Source organism: Aythya ferina (genome assembly GCF_964211825.1).
Source record: "Aythya ferina genome assembly, chromosome: 1".
NCBI lineage: Eukaryota > Metazoa > Chordata > Aves > Anseriformes > Anatidae > Aythya > Aythya ferina.
Genome location: NC_140296.1, coordinates 127,309,872 through 127,336,139, shown reverse-complemented (window position 1 = coordinate 127,336,139; position 26,268 = coordinate 127,309,872). Strand labels below are relative to the sequence as shown.

The window sequence follows — 26,268 nt, the reverse complement described above, 5'->3', positions numbered from 1 at the left end:
TAGGACTTTAACTTTCCTAACCTCATCCCTGGCTGCTCAGACAATTTCCCTGTATTCTTAGCAGGCTATATGTCCTTGCTTCCACTCTGTAGGCCTCCTTTTTCTGCTTGAGTTTGTCATGGTGAATGGAGTCAAGTCCAGTTGGAGGCCAGTCACTAGTGGCGTTCCCCAGGGCTCAGTGCTGGGGCTGGTCCTCTTTAATACCTTCATCGATGATCTGGATGAGGGCATTGAGTGCACCCTCAGTAAGTTTGCAGATGACACCAAGCTAGGCGCGTATGTCGATCTGCTTGAGGGTAGGAAGGCTCTGCAGGAGGATCTGGATAGGCTGCACCGATGGGCTGAGGTCAACTGCATGAAGTTTAACAAGGCCAAGTGCCGGGTCCTGCACCTGGGGCGCAATAACCCCAAGCAGAGCTACAGGCTGGGAGATGAGTGGTTGGAGAGCTGCCAGGCAGAGAAGGACCTGGGAGTGATGGTGGATAGTCGGCTGAATATGAGCCAGCAGTGTGCTCAGGTGGCCAAGAAGGCCAACAGCATCCTGGCTTGCATAAGAAACAGTGTGACCGGCAGGGCTAGGGGGGTGATCGTCCCCCTGTACTCGGCTCTGGTGAGGCCGCACCTCGAGTACTGTGTTGAGTTTTGGGCCCCTCGCTACAAGAAGGACATCGAGGTGCTTGAGCGGGTCCAGAGAAGGGCGACAAAGCTGGTGAGGGGCCTGGAGAACAAGTCCTACGAGGAGTGGCTGAGGGAGCTGCGCTTATTCAGCCTGGTGAAAAGGAGGCTCAGGGGTGACCTTATTGCTCTCTACAGATACCTTAAAGGAGGCTGTGGAGAGGTGGGGGTTGGTCTGTTCTCCCACATGCCTGGTGACAGGACGAGGGGGAATGGGCTTAAGTTGCGCCAGGGGAGGTTTACATTGGATATTAGGAAGAACTTCTTTACCGAAAGGGTTGTTAGACATTGGAACAGGCTGCCCAGGGAAGTGGTGGAGTCACCATCCCTGGAAGTCTTTAAAAGACGTTTAGATGTAGAGCTTAGGGATATGGTTTAGTGGGGACTGTTAGCGTTAGGTCAGAGGTTGGACTTGATGATCTTGAGGTCTCTTCCAACCTAGAAATTCTGTGATTCTGTGATTCTGTTATTTTTGCCTAATTTCATCTCTGTTGGGATGCACCGCCCCTGAGTCAGAGGAGGTGATCCTTGAATATTAACCAATTTTCTTGGCCCTTCTTCCCTCCAGGGCTTTGTCCCATGGTATTCTACCAAGCAGATCCCTGAAGACGCCAAAGCCTGCTGCCCTGAAGTCTAAAGTCAGCTCATTCACGTAGAGGGCAATGACCCTCCTCACCTCCCCTGCCTGTCCTTGCTGAAGAGCCTGTATCCTTCCATTCCAACACTCCAGTCATGGAAGCCATCCCACCACGTCTCTGTAATGCCAATGAGGTCATAGCCCTACAGGTGTGCATACATCTCTAACTCTTTCTGTTTATTCCCCCTGCTACATGTGTTAGCATAGAGACATTTGAGTTGGGCCCCTGATGAAGCTGCCTTTTTGTCTGGAGAGGCTGGAATTTCTTTGTGCTGCTCTTGAGGTGCTCTCCTGCTGACTGTGACCCTTCTCCATGCTCTGGGCATCTATCACTGACACTGGCATCAACTGGGAAGAGTGGGATGATTGAGGTTCCCCTCCCTCGGCAACTCTAGCTTAAAGCCATCTTCACCAGCTTGGCAAGCCTCTGACCGAGGATGCTCTTACCCTTCTCTGACAGGTGGACCCCATCAGCCCCCAGCAGACCAGGTTTCTCAGAGTGAGTCCCATGGTCTAAGTAGTCTTACTTCTGTCTGTGGCACCAGTCCTGTAACCATCTGTTGACTTGCCAGATTCTACTGACTCTTTCAGTCCCCTTCCCTTTGACCAGGAGGACTGATGAAAAAACTACCTGCACTCCTGAGATCCTTACTGCTGCTCCCAGGGCTCTGTAATCCTTCTTCATACTTCTCAGAATTCTCCTGGCTGTATCACTGGTGCCCATGTGAAACAACAGCAGTGGCTGTAATGAGGCTGGGTAGTCTCTGATGTATCATCCAGTACTCATCATTCACTGTGAAAAGGGAAGGGACCATTGCATTTGAAACCAGTGACCCTCAACAATCCCTCCAGCTGTCTATGGCCACTCAGGCCAACGTCAGGCAATTCAAAGCTGGAAGTGCCATGGGCTGGTGGATACTCTGTCAGCAGTGGATACCCTGGTTGAATTGAAAACTCCTGAATATCCAGCAATTAATCTATGTGGGTAAACTTGTAGAAGAGGTGCTCTGCTATTCTAGCTGGTGTTGGTCAGATTAGTATAGGGAGCATAACCTTTCTTCTGTCTCATTACTGTGCTGTCCTGACCATGAACCCATACACGTGGATCCTGACAGTCCCTTCATATGGTTCAACTAACCCTGTGCAGCTGCAGAAAGTTACACAGTATGCTTTTGCCTGTCTGAAATCTGGACACTGATGACCAGCTGTGGTTTGCATAGCATGTGCTGTGTCCTTGTCTCTTTTATCAGGAGATGAGGGTAACATAATGGGCTATCTAATACAGAAGGGCAAACTTGCTGCGTCCATTTTAACAGCTGAAGCAGAATAAAAGTATAATTCAGTCAGATGAAGCTGCCTGGCCTCTGTGACTTGGGCTCCTTAAAGAAAAGAAGTCAGAGGAAAGAAAGTGGTTGCTTGGTTGGTTCATTGCCTTTAACTTTCTATGCTCTTTTTTTTTCCAGATACCACAGGAAAATATCTGTATTGTCCAGCATTAGAAGAGGAATGAAATTATGTAGAAAGGTGGACTACCTGTGTTTCTCATCAAATTCACTTTTAGTGTTTTCTGGCATTTATGGAATACCTATTGTCCTTGTCTAAGTGCTTCTTTCTAAGCTATTTGAACAGTTCAGTATTTAGCTGATTGAAACAAAAAGACAGAACCCTCTGAAACAATTAGGGGTTGTATTCATTGCACAATTATAATTCATATCTTTTTTAGTATCTATTTTTTTTATATAATATGTGTTCCAAATTATACAATCAAAAATAAGTTATCCAACCTTGCAAATGATAGTTTAAATGAGCAGAGCAAAGGACGGATCTGAACTCAAAACTTAGGCTCTTTCAAACCTTTATTCAAAATAAGAGAGCACTTTTGAATAAGGTGAAGGATATCAGCAATAAATTGCTTTAAGAATAACACAACAGTAATAAAGCTTTCACTTTGCCTATTTAAAATAAGATTAATTTGTGTAAGTATTCTGTCTGAAGAGACATTGCTTCTAGTGGTGTTTCTCTACATTTCTGGTATTTTTAGTGCATTATAAAACTTTTAAAATAAAAGTGTTTGGGTTTTTTTGTTTGTTTGTTTTTGGTTTTGTTTTTTAAACATTATGTATAAAATACTGCATTGTTTTTGGCAGAAGACAGCAAATTACTAATTGCAACCCAGTCTCATGTCCTTGATGTTAGTACCTTTTAAGATATACATTTTGTGACACATACAGATTGCTCTACTGAGATTTACAAAGATCTTCAAGTATTTTAGATCATGTCAACACAAGTAGTCTTGCCTGAAGTTTTCTGATAATTACAGAAAGAAGCAGTTTAGCATCTCTAATCTCTCAAGCAGACTGGAACCCACTCATAATATACTTCCCAAACCAGGGCTTTACTAAAAATTGACAGGAGTTGGTTAGGCACCAAATCAAGAAAGGTCCACATGCCAACACTTCCCTTGCCTCTGATTATTATAAGAATAATTACTTTTAGCTGAGCATATTGCAGTCCAGAATCATACTTAGTCTAAGCCTTTTCAGTAAGTGTATGTGTGATACAAAAGTCAAACTGCAGACAGTTTAATATGTCTGATTTTCCAGCCACATGTTCTTCCATGGCTTAGCTGTGTCAGATGAGGAGAAAAGGGTTTAGCTATTCTTCATATTTTTATTAGTCTGTATGTTTCAGTGAAATCAAATATACATGTACCCAAATACTTCCATGCTTTTGAATGCAGTCTTAAGAGATATATTGGTCAGAAGTAATAATAAAAATATTTCCCTATACCCTATATAGGAATACACATAATTCTTATGGGAAATGGTGGCTATTTTTTTATGAAATATCAGGGCCTCCACCCCCTGAAGATGTAGGCTTTATTTCCCAGGAATGCTAAGTTTGGATCTACTACCTCACAGATGGCGGGAAGGGAAGGGAAGGGAAGGGAAGGGAAGGGAAGGGAAGGGAAGGGAAGGGAAGGGAAGGGAAGGGAAGGGAAGGGAAGGGAAGGGAAGGGAAGGGAAGGGAAGGGAAGGGAAGGGAAGGGAAGGGAAGGGAAGGGAAGGGAAGGGGAGGGGAGGGGAGGGGAGGGGAGGGGAGGGGAGGGGAGGGGAGGGGAGGGGAGGGGAGGGGAGGGGAGGGGAGGGGAGGGGAGGGGAGGGGAGGGGAGGGGAGGGGAGGGGAGGGGAGGGGAGGGGAGGGGAGGGGAGGGGAGGGGAGGGGAGGGGAGGGGAGGGGAGGGGAGGGGAGGGGAGGGGAGGGGAGGGGAGGGGAGGGGAGGGGAGGGGAGGGGAGGGGAGGGGAGGGGAGGGGAGGGGAGGGGAGGGGAGGGGAGGGGAGGGGAGGGGAGGGGAGGGGAGGGGAGGGGAGGGGAGGGGAGGGGAGGGGAGGGGAGGGAGGGGAGGGGAGGGGAGGGGAGGGGAGGGGAGGGGAGGGAAGGGAAGGGAAGGGAAGGGAAGGGAAGGGAAGGGAAGGGAAGGGAAGGGAAGGGAAGGGAAGGGAAGGGAAGGGAAGGGAAGGGAAGGGAAGGGAAGGGAAGGGAAGGGAAGGGAAGGGAAGGAAGGGAAGGGAAGGGAAGGGAAGGGAAGGGAAGGGAAGGGAAGGGAAGGGAAGGGAAGGAAGGGAAGGGAAGGGAAGGGAAGGGAAGGGAAGGGAAGGGAAGGGAAGGGAAGGGAAGGGAAGGGAAGGGAAGGGAAGGGAAGGGAAGGGGAGGGAAGGGGAGGGAAGGGGAGGGAAGGGGAGGGAAGGGGAGGGAAGGGGAGGGAAGGGGAGGGAAGGGGAGGGAAGGGGAGGGAAGGGGAGGGAAGGGGAGGGAAGGGAAGGGAAGGGAAGGGAAGGGAAGGGAAGGGAAGGGAAGGGAAGGGAAGGGAAGGGAAGGGAAGGGAAGGGAAGGGGAAGGGAAGGGAAGGGAAGGGAAGGGAAGGGAAGGGAAGGGAAGGGAAGGGAAGGGAAGGAAGGAAGGGAAGGGAAGGGAAGGGAAGGGAAGGGAAGGGAAGGGAAGGGAAGGGAAGGGAAGGGAAGGGAAGGGAAGGGAAGGGAAGGGAAGGGAAGGGAGGTTATGTTTTAATCCTTGTCAGTGGCTGTTATTTTGCCTGTTCAGTTCCAGTCAGCTCATCAGCTTATGCTGAAAAGAAGACTTAAAGTGATACAGTAGTTTATGCCCATGGATATTTATGTACATAAATCATTCCCTTGTTTTGGATATAAATTATATGAATATATTCTTCACAGTGTAGAATCTGAAATAGTGAAAAAAATTGTTTAAAAACATGAAATGAGGAGACTGTGAAAGGACTTCCATAGGTTGTCCAGTCCCTGCTCTGCTCCCGTGCACTAATTATAGCCCTTCTGTTTAAGAAAGAAAGAGAGAGAGAGAGGGAGAGAGAGAGAGAGAGAGAGAGGGGGAGAGAAAGAAAGAAAGAAAGAAAGAAAGAAAGAAAGAAAGAAAGAAAGAAAGAAAAGAAAGAAAGAAAGAAAGAAAGAAAGAAAGAAAGAAAGAAAGAAAGAAAGAAAGAAAGAAAGAAAGAAAGAAAGAAAGAAAGAAAGAAAGAAAGAAAGAAAGAAAGAAAGAAAGAAAGAAAGAAAGAAAGAAAGAAAGAAAGAAAGAAAGAAAGAGAAAGAAAGAAAAAGGAAGGAAGGAAGGAAGGAAGGAAGGAAGGAAGGAAGGAAGGAAGGAAGGAAGGAAGGAAGGAAGGAAGGAAGGAAGGAAGGAAGGAAGGAAGGAAGGAAGGAAGGAAGGAAGGAAGGAAGGAAGGAAGGAAGGAGCATATAAAAATCTTAGTTTAGGTATAATTTGATACTTTTTATGGTGCAGGTGAGACATCTAGTGTCTATTTTGTGTTATTAAAATACAAAGACCTCTTCCAAATCCTTGAAATGTCCTGTTAGTGACATATACGTCTTTACATCCACTCCACAAATCCACTGACAAAATAATTTTGCCAGTTCTGTGCAACTAGTAATGCAAGGTCTTGAAAACAAGGATCAAACGTCAGTGGCTTCTGTGTGTACAGAATCTTTTTTCTCCTTTCCCAGATATCTTCACAGGCCTTAGACTCGACAATAAATAAATCCAGAAGAATGCTAGTAAAGTCGATCTAGGTTTACAACGTTGACACTAAGAGCATATTTTAGTGCCTAAGTACCAATACAAATCTCTTCCTCCTGCTGTTCTGCTCATGTAAAGAATCTGCCTTGGAACATCTTGTCTGTGAAGTCAGGCAACAAGTGTTATCTTCAACTGAATCTTTCTTTCCAGAAACCACCTCTCTGCAGTGGAAGACTGTCCTGAAACACAAACATGAATTAGGCTGTTGTGATGGGCCAGAGCTACAAAAGATGCCCTTTGCAAAAGAGTTCCCCATTCCCTACAGGCTGTTCAAGCACAGCACAAGGTCAAATTCAAACTCATCTTCAACCCTGCTATTTCATGAACCAAATCTCACAACTGTCCTAGGCAGTGATGTGCTGTTGCATAGCCTGAGCAAGAGCAGATGCTACATTCTTGCTGTGAGTGCTAAGCAGAATTTGTGGGTTGTGCAGTGCCTGCATCCAGACAAGGAGCATGGCAGCACAGCGATGTCTGTGCATGGCATAGGTGAGTTGTTAGTGTGGTACATGCTGGAGAAGCCTCTGGATTACAAGTCACAGAGTGTAAACAGTTACACCAACTAATGCACAATGTCAGTACATCCAGGCCTATCCAGAGCAGCATTCCTGAATAGTGCAGAAGTGCCTGTAGAGCTGTGAACTATCTGGAAGCTTAGCCCAGAGGTGACGAATCCTTCTCTCACACAGCTGATAAAGACTTTATAAATTTAACTTTATGTTACCCTGGCAGTAAATAGCAACATGTGCTTAATGTACACATGTATTGAATAGTTTCTTAAAGATCCTTCAAACAAAAAGTAGAAGTATTGCTTCACAATTTTATTCTAGCCTAGCACAGATGTGTCTCATCTAGGGATGTTCAAGTTTCTTCTTCTTTTTTTTTTTTTTTCTTTGAAAATGATATTTTTCTGCTTCCCTTCCCTTCCCTTCCCTTCCCTTCCCTTCCCTTCCCTTCCCTTCCCTTCCCTTCCCTTCCCTTCCCTTCCCTTCCCTTCCCTTCCCTTCCCTTCCCTTCCCTTCCCTTCCCTTCCCTTCCCTTCCCTTCCCTTCCCTTCCCTTCCCTTCCCTTCCCTTCCCTTCCCTTCCCTTCCCTTCCCTTCCCTTCCCTTCCCTTCCCTCCTCCTGGGAAATCTCTATGGTTATTGTTTTTTCCAGTTTCAACATGGCAGTTTTCAGTTAGTCTTCTAGTATGGCTGTGTAGTCTTACTTTCATGGCTGGTCCCAAGAGGGCAAAATAGTGAACTTCTTGACTTTCCTCCATGATACCTCCCTTGACTTCATCTTGAACAAACACCTCTACTAAAGTGAGAAAACAAAGCAGCATGCCACCTGTCTTTAATGCAAATGTTTGGTGACCAACATGGAGAACATTCACAGGTCAGATTCAGTCAGGATTTAATTTTGAGTTTCATGATGCCCCTGGGTTATAAATATTAGCAGGTAATCTAGATCTGGTTGAAGAACAGAAATTTCTCTGGGAGAAGAATAAAAAAAAATTTGGCAACATACTAAGTTACAGTAAAAACAAACAAACAAACAAACAAAAAAAAAAACAAAAACAAAACACAAATTTATCTGTGGAGGAAAATCTGAAGAAAAAAAGCAATTGGCCTAATAAGAGCACTTTGTTTCAAATCCAACTTAAAAAATTATTTTTTTTCATTATGTAATAAGGAAGAAAAAAATCAATATACAACCCTCCCCTCTCCCCTCCCCCAATTCAAGAGTATTGAAATGAGATATTTTAGTGATGTTTCATACTTCCCCTATTCCTACCCTCATCATTGCTTTCTGATTTCAACCCTAAATTAACAAATTTTATTGGGAGGTGATCTGACAGTCACAAACTGTTGTTGTTGTTGTTATTGTTGAAAAATATTTTAGTGTCCAGTTGCTTTGAACAGGATACGATCATACTCATGTTGGCAGGTCATGTTCCAGATGAAAACTATCAGTGTGCAAGGTGTGCATTTACTTTTTTTTACTTTTTCTTTTATTTAAAAAAAAAAAAAAAAAAAAAAAAGTATCTAGTTTCCTTCCGTTTTACAGACATCTGAACATTTCTTTTGACCTAACGTGGTGTGATAGGTGGGAGGAGGCCAGAAAGGATGTCATACAGGGTACTTACTCCTTCAATGAGTCCATTTTGATTGCAGATCTGAAGACGTTTCTTCAAAATGGCAAGTGAGGTGATTTATGCAGAGGTACCATCTGAGGAAAGAATGCGTTTTACTTCACAAAATTCAGACGCAGGTAACAAATGGTCATCTTAATATTATTTACTTTTTCTTTGTTCAGTGACACATTCTTAAATCTTTCATTTTTCTTTGAATGGAAACATTTGTAAGAGACTGAAGTCTTGTTAAAAGCATTTTTAAGAATATTAGTATCTATCTGTCTATTACATATCCATTCACTTGGAAACTTTTTTCTCATTAGTAGAAGGAAAGTTGAATTCTAGCAAAAGTAAAGACTGACCTCTAAAATCCCACTCTGGATTTCAATAGAATAGCTAAAAAGTGTTGTTTCTGAAATGCATTAACAATTAGAAATTCAAGATATTAATACAAATTATTGAAAACTCATTGGCAGTTACAGTGCAGTGATGACACTGACTTTTTCTCTCCCACAGTATATTTACATTTTATATTTTACTTTGATTAATTTTGTTAGACACCAGAAATAATTTTAAATTGTAAAACAATAGGTCTTTCTTCCTTACTTTTGTTTCATTCTTTCTTTCTCTCTCTCTGTCTTTCTCTTCTGCAAGTTAGATGTTGAGAAAAACAGAAGTCAATAATCAATAGAAGTTTCTGTAATTTTCAAAATTTAGTCATGTGTATGACCTATTGATGTCTGCTACTATAAAACTACATTACTTTAAAAATATATTTTCAAGAAATAAAGTGCCAAAGATACCCATTAATGGACATAGCTCATGTTTTTAAAACAAAAATATCAATCTTTTTTGTTGTTGTTGTTAATTTCTGATCAAAAAACAGATCTTTGCTGGTTAAAAGATAGTTAAGTATGGACACATTATTTAATATTATATTTAGAGATCATAGTACGAAAAGCAAATGTATACTTAATATGCTAGCAAGGCAACTTCTATTCTATAAAAATAAGTTTTGTAGATTCACTTCTTGGTACACGGTTCTAAAAGCATCTGTATCAGTGCAACATCTTCATCTTTCATATGTTAACTCAGTTTGTCTCGGTCTATATGGTCACAACCAGTTCACTGCAAAAGAGCTGAACTGTCAGGATAATTCCCAGTGCAAAATTACCCTATAAGTACTTATTGGAGATGTACTCACATATCCAGTACAACTATCTATACAAAATGTGTCAAAAATTGAGAGCATAAAAGTCTGTTACATCTTTTTGTTTGTTTGTTTCATCATCTAATATTATCCTTTAAAATTCATTATATTTTAATGTTTTTATTATTGTTGTAATTTTTACTGCTTTCACACAGTTTTTAATATACTTCAGAAAATATGCTTTAAAATTGCTCTTTTATATGTATCCTGAGAACCCTATAATGCAATAAAATAATTATGAAATTTGCCAGTATTAGGTTATTGGACAGGCAGAACCTATTTTTTTTTACCTAAAAGAAAAAAAAAAAAAGAAAAGAAAAAAAAAAAAGCCAATTATGAGACCAACTAAGTAATCAAATTTCAGGCAAAATGTTTTTGCCTACCCTTTAGAGTAAGATGGCATGACATTTACCCTTTCATAATATTTTTGAAAAATCTTTGCTGTTGTAACACCAATATCCTTGTCACTTCTGTGAATGTTGCATCCCTTTTGGTCTCCTAATAAATTATTTACTTTAATAACTTCCTAAAACAATTACTTCTACAGACTGATTCTAATATCTTCCCTTAAGAAATACTTTAAATCAGTCTTGAATTTGCCTCCTATTGTTAGTGTGTCCTAGTGTGACAAAGTGAAAAAAAAAACTCCAATCTGTTTAACTAAGATTTTTCTTTCATGTTATAATGAGAATGTACATAACATACTCCCATTACACATTCTTCCCATTTTCCATCTATACATGTGCTCAATTGCTTTCACCAATTAGAACACCAGTGCAGGAAACTGTGGTCCTCATTTTGCCAGGTGCTATGAGCTGTTCTGATTCTTTGGCTTTTGTGTGAGAAAGACGGTGAATTTAATACGAGAGGTATTTGATAATACTTGGTACTAACATGCTTTAGATTCAACATTTTTCATAAGCCTAAGGCAGATCTTGCACACTGAGAAGGTTGTTTTTCTTTAGTCAAAAGTTTGGTATTTGCCATGCTACAGTGAGTTCAGAGCAGTTGAGTTCACTCTCAGCCACCTGCCTGACAAGGTGCAAAGGAAGCAGCTGCTGTCCTACTCCATGCATATTTTACTTTAGATCATTAACACATCAAGACCTGGAAAAGGCCCAAGTTGTTCCTCCAAGACTGGAATGATAGTTTAGACCTGCAAAGAAAAGGGGTTTCATACTGCCCTACCTCTGAGCATTTTTTGACTTACAGACTTCACAGTTCATGCTGTCTTATCTGATTACAGAACTGTAAGTCTGGCCTACTACCCTGTGGCCACTATGCACGTCTCCTGTGAGTCTGCACCCTTCTTCTCCTCTCCCTTCCCTCAGCCCCTTCATCACCTGCACTGCTGCCTTGAGTTTTTGCATGTGCTGGCAAGTGCTTTTAATCTTCACTTTGCTGGACTCGTACTACATTTTGTCCTGCTTATATTTGAATTTGATCATCTTCCCCATTGCACTTCAATGAAAAATCTCTTTGATTTCTCTCTTGAGAAAAAGATAAATAGATAAATTTCAGCAAGCAAATTGGACTTACAGAGCTCATGGGAAGTAAGGCAAAAAATGCAAAGCAGGCAATCTACAAGGGGGTGTGTTGAAACAAACAAACAAACAAAACAAAACAAAACAAAAACAACAACAACAAAAAGCTCCTTCCTTCCTTCCTTCCTTCCTTCCTTCCTTCCTTCCTTCCTTCCTTCCTTCCTTCCTTCCTTCCTTCCTTCCTTCCTTCCTTCCTTCCTTCCTTCCACTGCCCCATCTACAGAAAACTGCTGGGGTCTACCGAGCATGTCCCACCACCCTCCATTTTCCCTCTCCCTCTTACTCTGATTTTACAGTCTTGCTTATTTGGGACAATGGGCCTGTGGAGACTTTGGGCAGTGAGATGTCTTCTGGGTGTTTCTCTAACAGCACTGTGAATATGATGCAGCTAGAGGACATGGCAGAAGTAGACATCAAGACTGCCTTGAGCAATGTCTAGCACCTGTCTCTGAATTTCTAATTGCTGAAGGATGCTCTGCTTTTACAGTGATAGTGGAAAAGATCTCTTCTGTTATGCAGATGCCAGCTTAAGCATCCATAGATAATTACAGTCAAGTGTAGACAAAGCGTCCAAAGATAAGAAGAGCAATGATTTTTCTCTTGGTATTAAGGCACAGCAATCTGAGAAAATGACCTTCTTTCTTAGGAAAATGAATGTCTGCTGTTAAAAATCATGCCAAGTCCTTTTCCAGCCCAACTTGCATAATTGTTAGCAAATTTACCCAGGTTATCAAACATTCTTGATAATACAGCAGATGGGTATTTTTCGCTGTTGAGGCTGAGAGGCCATAAATGAAAGAAGGGACCGTGCAGTTTGTAAAACAATCCCATGCCTTTGGATAAACCCACCCTGACAACATTTTATTAGTCCCATTGGTCTTAAAAATCTTGAAACACATTTTTTTAATTTTTGCTACCATGAGTGTCACAACCGTTCTAGTGGTTACCAGAGCAACTGAGGGTTTGCTACTGACTCACCACCAGATACAGAACAGGAAGACTTCCCTCCACCATGTCGTTTTCGAAAACCTAGTGTCATACAGTGCCATAGCAAATGCTGGAGTATTTACCACAGGATCCATGCATAACAAGAGGCAATCCTTCTATGTATGGAAAAGATGTCTCTCAATAACAGAAAAGCCATGGCTTATTTTGCTCAAATGTTCTCTGTCTCGAGGCAGTTCTTTCAGTGCAGCCAATACCTCCAAGCAGTCTGGAGATGCTAAGTGGTTTTCAGAAGGAATGGGTGCATTCTCTGAGGCACAAGGACAAGAAAGACTTCTTCCTGATATGCAAACACAATCTGATCAAGTGGAAGTATGGAGGAGTTTTTTTACAAAATAATTCCTAAGAATAGATTTCTTAGAACAAGGATAGTCTGGGAAGTTCTTTATCTGATGATCAGCTGAGCAGATTAAACAAAAAAAATCATGGAGGAAAATCAGTTGTTCCCTGTGGTTTCTAAACTTCATTACAACAAATAAGATAAACATTCACAATGATAGAAAGACCTGTTCAATTGTCTTGGTTTGTGAAATGGTGACTTCTAAGCCAAGAGGAAGGGATGTCTCAACTAAGTGGAAACTGTCTGCAAAGTGAGTGGCCATGCCAGTTCTGCAGCAATTATGGAAAGCTTCCCTTGTAAATAACTATTAGTCAAGAAAAGCAAATGCCAATGGCACCTATGTAAGAGAAGAGAGGGCCTCCTCTCTTCTCAAGTGAGAATAGTCATAAATTAGCAAAGTAATAAAGATTCAGATAAGTCTATTGTAGAAAGAGAGAAAGAGAGAAAGAGAGAAAGAGAGAGAGAAAGAGAGAAAGAGAGAGAGAAAGAGAGAGAGAGAGAGAGAGACAGAGAGAGAGAGAGACAGAGAGAGAGAGAGAGAGAGAGAGAGAGAGAAAGAAAGAAAGAAAGAAAGAAAGAAAGAAAGAAAGAAAGAAAGAAAGAAAGAAAGAAAGAAAAGAAATTTAGTTGCTTTTGGACTATTCTGGATGAGAATTAACTGCAGCCAGGCTTCCCTTTCATGTTTTTGAAGAAAAAGTTGAATTAATGGTTTGTACTGAAAAATCTGTGCTCTGTCTGCCATGGTGCCTACCAGCAATTAATTAAAACCTCATTTAAATACTTGAAAGAATTAACCTGAGGAAGAAAAATCTGTGGATGAAAAAAAATAGTATAAAATAATAAGCTTATATTTTACATGATGAATTGTTAGAAATTATGTTTAATCCATAAGGGGCTGTAAAATAGCTTGTCTCTATGAACATGCAGTACAGCACAGCTTTGTTTCCCTAGGAACTGTGCTCCTCTGTGTGAAAGAAGAAACTGTAGAAAACGGGCATGCCTCATATCCATGTGCAAGATCTGAATTCACCAGGAAGAAGTTTATTGAGAAATACAGAAAAGAATAATAATTTAGCCAAAAGGCAAACAAACAAAACCAAACAAACTTGCCTTTGATTAGCTTTTACTTAAAGACTGACAGAAAGTATACATGTGTGGATAGCATATGGAATAAAAAGAAAAAAAATATGAATTAATAATAGAGTACTTCAGCATGTGATAACAGTGACTTCAGTTCCTTTTTAATTTTTCTGAAATTTAATAACTGAATAACATCTTCTAGATTTTTTGGAAAACTGTACAACAGGAAAATAAATTGCAATAGTTCTTCTGTTACTTTCTTTTTCACAAATTCATTCAGTGACACACAGAAAAAGAATGAAAATAACCTCTAGTGTGTGCTTTTGCTCTTACCATTTTCTCCAAGCAGGTCTAATGCTGCAGGGTGCTGGATCCAATGAGAACTGCGAGATCTGGCCTCAGGCAGTTCCCCTAAGTGCAGCACTTTTTTTTTTTTTTTTGTATTTGCAGGTGATCAGATCACCTATGCTGAGGTGAAAGTGAAACAGAAATCTGACAACACCAACAGTACATCCAAGTCTACACATACAAGTATGGCAATACAGCAGGAAATTTAAATCTTTCTCATTAAATGGTATCCTCTTTGCATACTGTTTATTATTAATTATGTATTACAGGTAATGGAAGAGGTACTTGGTGCTAGGTTTCCAGAGAGGTAGGTATGACTTAGGCAAATTTAAAAACTGTCAAAGATTTTCCCTGTTGCTGGTTACCCCTGCCTGGAGGCTGCCGGTGAGTGTTTACAAAGTTAGCACGTGCAGCCACAGGTTCCCATCCCAGGTTTTGTTTGGGCTAAGCTTCTTGTCCCTCTGCCACAGCTAAGCCTATAAGGATTTATGGCATCCCTGACCCTTGCATTAGGGTGCCTCTGCGGCTCAGTCCAGCAAATCTTTTTCTTGTGTCAGTGCTTGACTGGGTGGATCACATCAGGGAGCAAATGGTGGTCTGAGGGCATGGTAGTGCAGACATATGTGTGTCCCTGCTGCTCACTGCAAGCAGCTCTGGAGCACACTGGCTGCATCTGCACAGCAGGATGCCTGGCCTCCTCTCTCCCTTAGGCCCCATGAGATCGTTTTTGTTGTGATGTTGGTGGATATGGCTGAATTTAAAAGGCTGTACTGCACATTGCCAAAGTATGTTGGTTTTGTTTGGTTTTGTTTTTCTGTTCTTTTTTTTTTTTTTTTTTTTTTTTTTCCTTTCCTGTGGTTTGGTGTATTTTTTTTATTTATTTTTTTTTTATTATTTTTATTTTTCAGGGGGAGGGGGGGAGCCTCTTGATTTTGTTGCTGTTGTTGTTTGTTGGGTTAGGTTGTTTTTTGTTTGTTTGTTTTACTGTAGGGCTCAGAACACATTTCAGCACGTTGCTGGGAACATAATGAGGGTTCTCACATAGACCATAACATCCATTGGGGATTCTGCTAGAGATCAGTTCTGGGGAGAGGAATTAAAGTTTGGCACTGTCCATGTCTGCACCATTGAATGTTCTGTGAAATATGCCCAGGTTTCTTCCAAGAAGGAAACAGTTTTTTTCATCCTAGGAGGATCCCAGAAGGAAATGTATATGTACCTTGCAGGCAAAGTGACCCACTGGAGGACGAGTATCTGATGCAGAATGGGTAGCAGAATAATTGCCTTCCCATGCCTCTAACAAGTAGATACACAAACAACATAGCAACTCCCCACCCTATCAGCAGACAAATAGCCCGCTTTTCCAGGGTATGGGACTGTATTACTTTCCATCTTTTCTGCAGATGATTTTAATCCTGAGGGGTTGCTCAGAACATGTGGTTAAAATTATTTTGCAATGGCGAGCTCTATGTTCTTATTAGCAACAATTTCTGTGTATGTTTTTTCATTTCCAAATGCATTTAGAGAGAATAAACAAGTCAGCAATATCATTTAAATTGGAGAAACTGAGTTATTTTTAGAAAGTGATAGCTAATTAGGTCTTGAACAGTTATTTAATACGTTCAGATAACTTGTGTCTGATCTTTTCTGAAGTGAAAATTTTATGATACATTAAAATACTTTTTTTCAAGCAGTGTGACCAGCCCTAAAACAAAATTTGGCTTTGCACAGCAAAATAATATAGGAGTTTTAAGTCACATGTATTTGTATGAGGTTTAAATAAATAAGAGAAGGAAAGAAAATATAGCATTCATGCAATGCAGAAGAACATTAAGATATTTATAGAAAAAATGTTAGCTGCAGAAAATGCTAAGTGAGAACAAATGTTTCCATTGCTGGTTTAATTTTGCCTTACCGCAGGGAAAAAGAAACTGACAGTTTTAGAAGGTGTTTCTGATTAACAGTTCCAGTCAGGCAGAAAAGAGAGTGGACCAAATGCAGATTCAGTCCTGCTGATATAAAGGCAAAACCAATTTACTGGCTTACTTTAAATTCCCTCTGTTTTTTTTTTTTTTTATTATTTTTTATATATATATATATATATATATATATATTTTTGTCACAGAAATTGGGATTGGATTGCAGCATTAAAAGTATTGTAAGTGATGCAGTGTATGGTTTTGATATATCATTATCTTCTGTTTGCTGACTGCCAGTCCTCGCTTTCTTTCTCCCCTTCTCTGATTCTGCCTAGTTTACCCATACTTCCAAGTTTGCACAATTTGGTTCTAGAACTATCAAAATCCAGGCAAAATGTTGTAGGTGACCTCTGTGCCTTCACGTTTTTCACTGAAACCTCTTTAAAAGTCACAGAAATCAGGTGTTTCTTCTAATTCTCATCATTATCATTATCATTATTATTATTATTATACAGATTGGTCTGGAAAGTGGGAAGGGATAAGAATTGGAAGAACACAGGCACAGAGATCCTGGACAGGGTTACAGTGGTAGCAGAAAATAATGGATGGCAGGGATTTAACAATTAATTAAACATGTATTTCTTTGGAGTGCTTAAAAAGGATTATAAGAGCCTACCTGGAAAAAGCAGCCTGCAAATTTCCAAATTACCTGTGAAAACTTTTTCCAAAAGCTGGAATGGAATGTCATGATTTCCTTCTGGGTCTTCAGTTGTGTAACCTCAGAATAATAACCCCATGCTAATACTAACATTATGAGTCATTCTCCCAGGGAAACTCCGGGACAGAACATCCGGATATACTGCAGAGCAAGAAGCACTGTCAGAGCTGTGCAACAGCAGCAGATAAACTGCATGGCAAGTCAAGCAGTGCTGGCAAAGCTGTGCATGATTTCAGAAAGTGAGACGTCACATTTTCAGGCATCTTCTTAAGAGCTATCATGATCAAAACTAGAACTGACCAGGTTCTTCTGACACTGAAAATGTGAATTCATATATAAACATATACAAATAAGGCTTTATTTTCACTTAATAACTAAAATTACAACTAAAACCAATAATAACATTTTCTAGAACAAGAATTAGCTAATACAAATATATTTACCTGAAAAACAACAAACAAACAAACAAACAAACCCAACAAAATAACAATAACAACAACAACACTTTCAATTGCATGTATTGCATCTGCAGCACAGAGTGATGATATGCTCCAACATTTCCTGTTGGAGGCTTAGCCAAAGTGATTTTGTATGCTAGCTAACTGACTTTATTTATTTTTTTCTTTCTGGGAACAAAACTTAACTTGAAACAAAACTTCAGTTGCTTCTGGCTGTTGTGAGATCCTTCTTCCTTTTCTCTTCAGCATTGGACTGCCATGAGAGCAAACGCTGGTGTTACATTGCCATCATCCTGTACTTTGTTGCAGTGATTCTGCTCATCTGTGTGATCGTTTTAGCTGTGAAATGTAATAATCCCTGAGGCAGATGGTGCAGTCCAGTTGACAAACAGAGTAAGACATTTTTATCCTTATTTGTATTTTCATACAATATGTTCGCATTTATCAGAAGAGGTGCAAGGAAGCATTCTACCCATATGATAAAGTCTCTGCCACACATTCAGCCAGCCATCAATTCACAATCACACTAGATAAAATCTAGCTTCTTGCTTCTGATGCACAGTGCACTTAACTGGGCATATTTTAATACCCAAGAGCTCTGGAGGGAAATAACCCCACCAGCAGGCCATGAAGTGGAAAAAATTAAAACAAAAATAATAAAAAAAAAAGAAAACATGGCTGGTGCAGCTAGAGGCGATTGCCACAACTACTGTCCAGGTGGACATGAATAGGGATCTAGTGAAGTGGCATGAGACAAACAAGCCGTGTTTATCAGTCTGGGGTTTGAAAGAAGACAGAAGAACAATTGTCCAATTCAGACTAGGAATGGCAGGGAACAGCCCTCCAGAGAAAATCCTCCCATTCATATCCAGTGCCCTTACAGCCCTCTGTGGGCAGCTTTGAAAAGGCAATGCCCCCTCTGGGACAGGGTGGCTGACGTGGTACACGTGGAGGGAAAGGTACAAACATTGTAAGCATCTGTGCCTGTCTCATGTTAGAGCTTTTGGGGGATCTTTTGGGAAATCTTTTAGTAAAAGTACACTGCATGGAAAACAGACCCAGTATTAAGACAGATTCATTTCTTGTAGAGCTATGAAGTGTTTAATCGCTCCTCCACATCACTCTCCTTGGCAGTTGTCACCATCTCAGAAGCTGAGCCAGCAGCAGTGTCCCTGTCACTGAGCAATGACCCCCTCACTGTGTCTCCCTAGTCCTACCACACCTCCATCAGAAGGCATGGCACATTTATCCGTCATCCCCATGATGCCCAGGTGCCCTCCCTTTACTCATGAGGACACTCACAACAGGTTGAACTTCACTAAGATATTCTATTGTCTTTTTATTTCCAGGTAAGTCAGAACAGGAAGGCTCTGCTTCTTCAACAAAACAAGACATGAAGTTTGTTTATTTTTACATTACCTTCTCTGAACAGACTTCTATGAAAGAAGACATGCTGCCAGACTGATCACTCTTCAGTTACTTCTTCCATGATTTTCATTAAATGCCTCCATATGTGGACAAAATATATTATATATTATTAATATAATAATGCCAGCAAGCATCTCGTTATATCAGTGCATGTAACAAGGCACAGGCTCAAGCTGCTGCATCAAATGTTGGATCTGGGTCTTCTGTAGACAACGCAAATGACCAGGTAGACCCATTTGGAACATCACTTTTATTTCACACCTGACTTGATCTTGCCATAATTTGCATGTAGATAAGCTTTCTATAGATTTCTATATGCTGAAGTGCAAAAATGCATGGATAAAACAAGGAATGCACTAAACTTTTTTTTTTTTTTTTTCTAAGTCTAAACCTACGTGTAATTTTTCTTCCTCTGACAGCCTTCTGGTGGGATTTATTAAAGGTGCAAGGAACTTAAATGTTTAACAGAGAAGTCTCAGCCTCATTCCCCTACTGGCTTGAGTAAAATTATTCTGTTCTGCTTGTCCAGAGGAGTATCTCATTGATTTACAATATGTTGTTTCTGTCTTGGAGAAGCAGTTCATTTTTGTTTTGTTTTGATTTTTTTTTTCCCCAAATGCTGTAGCTTCAGTTAAAGCAGAACCCTCCAATGGAACTAAACCACTTCAGGTTTAAATGTTTGTTTGTAATTATTATTTAGGTGTCTGTTTTTACATTATTTTGAATTTTCATTGGCTATGTTATAATTCCTCTGAACAGGCTGATAGTAATGATTTGCAATTCCTGAGTAGGAGGGACTATATAGTGTATCAAATACTTGTAAATTGTTCCCTGTGTCTAAGCTTATCTGTACTGAGGCCATGTTGTTGCTGTTGGTAAGGCACCACATTTTTATAATATATTTACCAGAAATCAATAAAGATTTAGTAAAGCACTTGGCATGCCAGCATTTGTTCTTATGTTAGTCATACATTTATTAATGGTATGATTATAACACTTCTGAGCTGTTGTCAGGAAGCGGGGTGCTGATCTAATAAGTACTTTCTAAAGACAGAAGAAGAGCATCAAGTGAATAGTAGAAGAAAATGGTTATGTTTTTCTTAAGATCATTTTGCTTGCCAGGCTGTGGGATAAATCCAGGTCTTTAAATACTAGTGGAGGAAGAAAACTTTAAAAAACAGAGATAATAAAAGAAGAGGTGGCAGGAGACATTTGGACCTGAAATGGAACTGCATTTTATTGTCCTTCACTAGACTGATCTGATTTTAGCCTGAAGGTTCACATAAGACTATCAAATAAACCCTGCAACCAAATTAAATTGTCAACCTAAATAAATTAGCTTCAGCTTTCTTTAGAAACGAGAAAAATTCCAGTCTTTGAAGCTAAAGTAATGTAGTTTTGCATATATAAAACTTGTTCAATAATTGCAGATACACAGCAGCAGGAGTCATAGTTCCTGGCAATACAAGCTCTACCACGGAGAAGGTCATCATTTCAGAATGAGCCAGCTTCACAAGGAACTAAGCGCACATCCACCCAGATGCTGCATATGCAAACACAGTAAAGGGAAACGCACTTCAGAACCAATTAGAAACTGTCACTGATTATAAGACCAACAGGGACTCATTCAGATAACCAGGTCTTCAGCTGCTACAAGCAGATCTCTGGGAATATAAGTGGCATGTCCTACCATCCGGAAGGTAACCACATATACAGCACAGACAACTGAGTAAGAAGCATGCATGTACTGCTCTGTATGCTGCTTGGTAGCTGAAGGAGGGAAGTTACTTTGATTAAAATGAGAAGTTGTTAACTTCTAAAAATTGAAGTGACTGTTTTGGCTGTTTACTAAGAATTTGGCACACTTTGCGTTTTTGTGGGTTTGACAATGAGCCCACTATAGTGTTCAAGGCAATTTTAAGAAACTTCAGCCTGATTTTCATTCTCACAAGGCAGAGTCTATAATTGTGTTCACTGAATTTGGGGGAGTTTCTCAATGTTTAAGGTCTATTTAATGTTTTTGAAATGTTGACATGAAGTGTGCTCCTGCTGATGGCTCTTGGCAGACAGAAATATACAGATGATGGCTGGGCAGGTGTGTAGCAGGTTCTTGTGGTTCCCTGATGAGCTCTAGTTACTTATTGCCTGTTGGAGCCATGCCAGCTGATCACTCTTCTGAACCTCATCTGCCTGGTTGCTCTCAGGGACAGCTTGCAATGGTTTCTCATCCTTACAATACTAAGGATATGTATATGGGTGAGAAAGGAAGTACCCTTCTCCTTGCATTTGTTTCATGCTCACACACACCAGCTCTCAAACATGAAGGCAAAATCCTTGTTAGATACAACTTGAGGGGGAAATGGACTATCTGTCACTGAACTGTTAAAACAAGGCTGCCTGGTCACTGATTATATGTATAATATTACATGTCTTACGCATGACATCTAAAAATTACATCTGACTGTAAATCTGGCTCAAGGGAGCTGTCTTTCTCCTTTGTTTTTGGTCCCTTTCCTTTTCCCTGGAGCTTATGTGATTCCTTTTATTGCATTCTTTCTCCCTCTGGCTTCAGGCACATCCTGGAGCTACGCGTGACATTCATTCCTGCTGTTCTGGCTTGGCCTATTTTTCTGGCTTTTCACCCATTCCAGTCAACCCTTGCTGATAAGCACCACCCCTTTTGTTCATGGACACAATAATGCATAAGTGAAGACTGAAGGAGATAATTAAAAGAATGCAAACAAGTCACTAAAAGGATGTCCTTGATAAACCATCACAGAACAAACATTTTAGGATATCCTTGAAGGCAAATATAATAAACGTTAGAAGACCAACTAAAATCCTAATATAGGGCTAATTTCAAACCTTTTTCTTTGGAAATTCAACACGCTCTTTGTAAAAGCTGAAGGGTGGGAACAGAAGGGACAGGAGTTCATCAGAAGAGAGAGGTACTACAGTTCATCTTTTCAACTCTGTACATCTTTTTTCCTAGACAGCCAGATTATGAGCTAGCAGAATATTCAGGCTCTACCTAGCAATTCTTTTCAATGCATCAATTCCTGAGAGAAACTGTAACAGTATGTCTCTGGAAAGCAACAGAATGCTAGCAGGCATAATAACTGGCATCAAGTCAACAATGTGAGACATGAGAATTTAATTAGAAAAAAACTCTTTACCTGCCTGTGTAGGAAATCATCCCAAAGCAGTGTCATCTCTACAGGCAGGAGAACTTCAAGGGGGAAAAGATCTGTCCTGCTTCCATGCAGACAGAAAGGAGGAGATAGCTATGTATCCTCCCCTTGGCTGCTTGGGCATCAAGGGAACCACAGTGCACCCCAGTAGGTCTTCCGGTAGAGTTGCTTGGAAGACCAAGGACCTGAACCATGAACATGAAGAAACTTTTGTGAGCTTTACTAGTTCATTTTCTATCTTCTCATAGGATGTGCTTAACTGCACAAGGGTATTTAGTGTGCATTTCCTGGAGATGCAAGTGCGCAGTTTATTGAGGAACTATCTTCTATTCTGTAATACAGAATCAGATGTGGATGTTTATTGCACAAAGGTAAGGTTCATTTCAGCTATCAAGAATAGCCTGGTAAGGGTGAATCCCTGAATGGCTTTGGTCTCCCACTGGTATTAAAGATGTGGCAGCCAACTATGTATCACAAACTTGGGTGAGAGGTCTGAGCTCCAAGTGTCAACTGAAAGTTCCCTGGCATTTCACAGCCAGCTTTGTTGTTTCCATCTAGCCTCAATGTCTTGTCACCTTCCCCATGAAGTATGTCAACCTGTACTCACTGAGGGTGGTCTAAACACAAACAGTGGCACAGATTCATTCAGAGGGTGAGACACAAGCTAAAGGTATCTATACCAGTTTGACAAGAGGGCTGACTCTTTCAGATGGCGCAACACAGATACCTGTCTTATTTTTGCAATCAAGTACATATCACATTTGCCATTTGACAGTAAGCCAAAGACTTCATCACTTCTCGGACTTGAAAATGTAAAACTCATACAGCTCCTCCTAAATGACAGGATATACTGTGGCCCACTGTCTGAGATGAATCAGCTAACCACCTATTTGCATAGCTGGACTCCCCAGTCCATAAATGCAACCTTCCTGTGAGGCAGTGGACTTGAGTTGTTCATTCTCAGATTTCTTTTTCATTATAGTAAGGTTCACTAAGGATAAGGATTTTCTTCAAACACAGACAGAGCTCTTCCTCTGTTCCCTGTCTGCCACAGGGGCTTCATTCAAGATAGCAATAATGCTGGAAAAAAATGGTGATACTGCTGGTTTTGGTTATGAATTCTCTAATAAAACAAAAGGCACCCTACGCTAGCTTTGCTGTGTTTCTTGCCTGTTCTAGTTAGTCTAAGTTAACCTCTGCCTGTGTTGAACAGAAAACCAACTTTGACCCCTGAGGTCAGTCTTAGTCCCTGAACTCAAAGGAAATTTTATCAGCTGTATCAACTCACTATTACAGTTCTGGTCCATTCAGATGATCTTCCTTTGTTTTTACCAAGGGCTGTGGTGGTTTTACTGTGCTAGACAGCTAACACCACAACCGCTCTCTCACTCCCCCTCCTTAGATGAGGAGGGGAAGAAATAAAGCAAAGAACTACTCACTGGTTGAGATAAGGATAATTTAATTAAAGGGAAATAACAACAACAACAACAACAACAACAACAATAATAATAATAATAATAATAAAGGAAAGATTATTATGAACTAAACAATTTAACTAAAGGGGAAAAAAAAGGGAAAGGGGAAAAGGGAGGGGGAAAGGGAAAAAAGGAAGGAAAACAAATAAAACAAATAAAGGCTATGTGGAATTGCAGAGGAAAGAAATTACTCTCTGCTTCCCACAAATGAGTGATGCTTGACCACGTCGTTGAAGCAGGGCCTCAACGCACATAGCTGGTGTTCGGGAGGAGGACCGACGTTTTCACAACAAGAGCCCACCCCTCCGCTCTTCTTCCTGTTTCCACCTTTTATTGCTGAGTGTGACATCAGATGGTATGGAATATCCCTTTGGTTGGTTTAGGTCAGCTGCCCTGGTGATGTTTCTCTTCTCACTTTTTGCCCACCCCCTAGGAGCGTTAGAGAGAGTCCCGATGCTGTGCCCGCACTGCTCAGCAGTAGACACAACACTGGTGTGATACCACTGCTGTTCCAGCTACAAGTGCAGAGTACGGCACTGTATGGGCTGCTGCAGGGAAAGTTAACATCCCAGACAGACCCAGTACAAGGGCTATCTGGGTATGAGTTCTGTGGGTGCATATGCCCTTCAGCAGTCTGTTTGATTTTTTCCTTTCTGACAAGCCTAATTGCAGTAAACCAGTCCAATATCTGGGGGTACAACTTCAAGAGGAATCTCATTTGCCAAGGAAAATTCACATGGTCTTCTGTTACTGTACTCCCCAGGGAATGGGAGGGTAAGCGGAGTACAAAGCCTCTTAGTCCTTTTAGAACTAATATTTCCAAATGTGATTATTGAGCTGTTACTGAGCACTAACTCTTAGACCCTTAAGAATTATTGCAGTTGCAATAGGAACTGTATTAGTCCTTACCTGCTTGCCACCCTCCTTCTGTGCTTAGGTGTGATAGTGTTTAGAATTTTCTCAGACTCAGCTGTACAGGAGAGATGATTCAAAGACAGTTGGAAATTTAAGAACAAATTTCTATAATTCAACAAAATCCACACTTAAAAAATCAGCCTTGAAGCACCACCTTTTACATGATTTTCTCCTTGAATCCATATCCTTATACATATTCAGTTTAATAAAATGTATTTCTAATCTGATTTCAATATGTGGTTTAATTATGAACTCTTAGTTCTTTTCTTGTAACAGTGGTCATTTTTTTCTTGTAATGGTCAATGCTCAAAAACAGCCTTTTATCCAGACCCCGTTTAACTCAAAAACAAAGTGCTGACTTCTTTTGCAGGATCAGGCCTTATGCTCATTCTATTGTTATTGCATGGCAAGTCAGATAGCAAAGAGCAAATAAAAAAACATGAGATCTAAAACAGAAATGATGAAACACCTCAACAACCACCCTGAGATGGTAAGAAATGCAACTGAGGCAGAATGGCAGCCACGAGTCCTTGATAATTTACAAATTTCAGCCCTGAAGAGTAGCACATCTGGCTGCATGTTGTCTCCTTTCCATTTTTAGTAAATGAATATGCCTTAATGTACAGAAATACAAACAGAAGAACAAGCTTTGTCCTGAGATCCCAGGGCACTTCACAGTCCACTGGCCTGAGAGTTGGAGTCCACACAGCACTCTTCATTTGCTCTTACTTCATACTTAAAATCTCAGTGGCAACTTGGGTTCAGATTCTCATGCAGCACCAAGAAAGATAAAAGCCTGCATAACTGTGTAGTATGTGTTGTGGTTAAGAATGGAGTTAAAAAAAACATGTCCAGCATGTCTACCACAATGCAAAAAAATGAATGCTAAAATGAGACACTTCCTCTTGCAGCTCAGAAATGTGACTGATGTTTTCCAAACTAACAACTTGTAAACATGGGTCATATTGTATTTGTAGCGTGTACCAGAAAGGCATGAAATAGGTGAGGAGTCCATACTTGACAAATCACCTGATGTAATCTGCAGGACTAATGCAATCCCTTTTATTTGCCAGGTTTTGTGGAGAAGCCAGTTTGTGCCATGCCTGTTCTACAGATCTTGCTACTTATCCTCCTTTTTCAGACTTAGCCTAGCTCTCCCCTCTTCAGGATAACAATACAGCCTATAAATCCAAAAATCAGTCCAAGACACAGGCAAAAGCATGAAACTGGACATTTAGCAAGTAGAAGATGAAAGAGTGGGAGTATTAGAAGGGTAGAAGAAGAAAGTGGAAGGATAACATGAAACAATTCATAAAATGTGAAAACCACAGGAGAACAAGGACATGAGGTTACTGGTAAGGAATAGTGTCAAGAAAGTTGATAGTTAATTGACAAAGAAGAGAGCAAGACAGTCACCCAAGAAGTGATTTCAGTAAGGAAGGACAATTGGGGTTAATAAAGATGCATTTCCACCAGTGTTTAATTCTGTCTTCATACTTGTATCTCTGTTTTCCCTCAAATAAATTCCTTTATTTTTTTCACTGCTTTCTCCCTGGGGTGCATTAACAGGACTGCATCGGTTACATGACAGAAAATCTGGGGGCCAAGGAGAACATGTTAGTTCACAGTCTCATTGAGAAACTGGATTGCTCATCTTTTAATTCTCCTCAGCACTCACAGAAACTCATGTCCCCTCTCACAAGTGCTCTGTGGCAGAAAAGGAGTTTGCACAGGGTTTATCAGATTCAAGTCTGAAGCCATATTCTTTGCAGATACTGCTGTCTTTTAGTGTCTCCTTATTTTAGATTTCCATTAAATCTCTTCAGAATTTTGTATGGCTAATCCAGCTTCTGCGTTTGGGAGTTTTGTTTCTTTCCCTAAGAGTTGAGCAAAGACATTTTGTGGCCTGTTACACAGCAAGAGGAAGAGACACTTTCTGGTTAGCACTGAAACTGAGACTAGGCTTTGATATCACAGTAAACCTGTCCAGAGGTTTTCTAGAACCACTGCAAAATATCCCTACCTTCTGCTGTTTGAAATCTCTTTAAAATACTGGAGGCTCAACTTTGTACTGCTAGACTTGATGCCAGGTCCATC

At 40.7% G+C, this 26,268-nt stretch overlaps 1 long non-coding RNA gene across 1 annotated transcript; it reads left to right on the top strand.

The window, feature by feature from the left end:
- Positions 1 to 8,493: 8,493 nt before the first annotated feature.
- Positions 8,494 to 19,524, top strand: LOC311431771. The gene is made up of 4 exons (XR_014689633.1): positions 8,494 to 8,677; positions 14,170 to 14,250; positions 17,409 to 17,555; positions 18,512 to 19,524. It is a non-coding gene; the product is annotated as an uncharacterized lncRNA (long non-coding RNA).
- Positions 19,525 to 26,268: the final 6,744 nt, after the last annotated feature.